Source organism: Triticum dicoccoides, chromosome 5B, assembly GCF_002162155.2.
Source record: "Triticum dicoccoides isolate Atlit2015 ecotype Zavitan chromosome 5B, WEW_v2.0, whole genome shotgun sequence".
Classification (NCBI taxonomy): Eukaryota; Viridiplantae; Streptophyta; class Magnoliopsida; order Poales; family Poaceae; genus Triticum; species Triticum dicoccoides.
This window is the reverse complement of record NC_041389.1, coordinates 452,472,703-452,475,139: the sequence shown is the minus strand read 5'-3', so window position 1 is coordinate 452,475,139 and position 2,437 is coordinate 452,472,703. Positions and strand designations below refer to the sequence as shown.

Sequence of the window (2,437 nt, the reverse complement as noted above, 5' to 3'; positions counted from 1 at the left end):
CAACGACGAAATGATTCAAGGGGGACAAACCCCTGATGTTGCAACCGGTGTTCTGGGCAGCTACAACGCTGCGGCAAAAAAGCTTTAAACAACGACAACAGATGCCGGAACCGGCCACTGCCACAATGAAAAGCTTGAACCGGTGTCGCAAAAAGCTTCAACCGTCATCACAAAAAGCTTCAACTGGCCACTAAAAAAGCTTCAATCGTTGATAATAAAGATTCAACCGTAGTTGGATTTTGGTACTAATGGAGAAGCTTTTTTGCTACATCCATCAGGCGGAGCTGCGACCTCGCGACGACGGCGATAATGATTTGTTGCATCTGTTGTCTTTTTTTTGCTATGGCCTGTGATGTTTTTTGCTACGACCGATGATGTTTTTTGCTACGTCCACCTCAACGACGGTGACTGGCTGGCTGGCTGGCGTCGACGCAATTCCATGCAAGGAGCATCAATGGCGAGGGGCGGCGGCGGAGCTATGACCGGAGTTACACCCATCGTTGCTGAGAGCTGCAACCGTTGGTGCAGCTGTTGCACTGGTCGAGGTGGTGACGAGAACGGACGGCAAGGGTGGGGACCGGCGACAAGGACGACCGGCGAGGGTGGACATCGGCGATGAGGACGACCACCGGTGGGGACAGGCCGACGAGGGGTAGGGACCGGCAATGAGGACGACCACCGAGAAGACAGGAGACGCGGCGCCGCGCACCCGAGCGGGGGGGAGAAGTCGCTGGGGCAAGGACGTTATTTTTGACCGGATCTAATGGCTACGCAACTCGCATCCAACGGCTGAGACGTGTATGGCCGAAATTTTTGGGCCTATCGGTGCCCAAACAGAAATCGGGCAAGTGACCCGTAGGATCCTTTTTTCCCTCCCGTTTCCACTTCCTCTCCGGCTACGAATCCGAACGCGTACAGGAGCTCCCGTCGTAGTCTCGCCCAAGCCAGAGCCACGAGCAGCGCGTTGACCTCGTCCTCAAGTCCAGAGACCACTCGAGCACGTCTCGCTGACAATGAGCATCCCAACTTCTATATATACGTACGGCCGCCACAACCACAATGCGACCCTCTCCTGTTTCCCTTTCGACCTCCTCCTCCTCCCCCTCCGTTCCCGATGGCCATCAAGCGCGTCTTCCCCGGCGACCACCCCGACTTCAAGGTGGACACCAGCGGCGGCGCCCCGAGGTTCACCTTCTGCAACAGGGCGCGCTACTGGAGATCCACCGACTACCAGGAGATGCACGCGCTCGGCGTGGGCGCCTATGGCGGCGTCGTGGAGGCGCGCCACCGCACCAACGGCGCCGTCAAGAAGCCGCTCCCCCGCGTGCACGAGGGCGCCGGCATCGCGTGCGGCTGCGCCGATGCCCGTACGCTGCGCGAGGCCGCGTTCCTCGCGGCGTGCCACCGCCACCGCGCCATCGTCGAGCTCCGGGCGCTCTCGCTCGACCGCTGCGCCGGGAAGCTCTCCGTCGTCATGCAGTGCGTCGGGCCCAGCCTGCACGACGTCCTCCACGAGCACCGCCGCGGACGGCCCTTCCACGAGGCCGACGTGCGCTGCATCATGGAGCAGCTCCTCGGCGCCGCCAAGCACATGCACGGGCTCCGCATCATCCACCGTGACATCAAGCCGGGGAACATCCTCGTCGGCGCAGACGGCATCAGCACCGTCAAGATCTGCGACCTAGGGCTCACGGTGTCCATGGCAGAGCCCGCGCCGTACGGCCAGCGCGGCACACGCCGATACATGGCACCGGAGATGCTCCTCGGCAAGACCGACTACGACGCCACGGTTGACATGTGGTCCCTCGGCTGCGTCATGGCCGAGCTCCTCTCCGGGAAGCCGCTCTTCGACGGGGACGACGACGCTCAACAGCTCCTCGCCATCTTTCGCGTTCTCGGCGTGCCATTGTTCATGATCTGGCCAGCCTACGAGTCGTTGCCGCTCGCCGGGAAGCTGGTGACCCCGCCGCATGTCATTTCCCGCAACAAGCTCCGTGAGCACTTTCCCGAGGACTGCCTCTCCAAAGAAGGTTTCGAAGTCCTCAAGGGGCTCCTCTCGTGCAACATCAACAAGAGGTTGTCGGCCACCACCGCGCTCAGGCGACCATGGTTCGCCAACGCCCTCGATGCTTCAGCCTGATCTCTAACTGCTACAAAGACTATTTTTGGGCTTCAATTAACACAATTGTTTGTGGCAAAATTGAATATGTACCTTTGATTTCATACCAAGGATTTGGATTACATTGAGATCACTAGTGTGCATGAGATTGTATGTTAATCGAATATATCTTTGACTGAAAACCGACGCATCCGCAGTTGACCACGAGTGAGCTTGTTGGGGCGCTGCGCGTTGTGGAGGACCACATGCACGTGTTGCATGTCCAGACAAGCACGAGGAGGGCCGCACGGACAAAGTGCACGCGTTGGAAGATTTCCT

The 2,437-nt window shown here is 59.3% G+C and overlaps 1 pseudogene; it reads left to right on the top strand.

Moving 5' to 3' along the window:
• The first annotated feature begins 800 nt into the window (after positions 1-800).
• On the top strand, positions 801-2,140 carry LOC119305720 (annotated as a pseudogene).
• Positions 2,141-2,437: the final 297 nt, after the last annotated feature.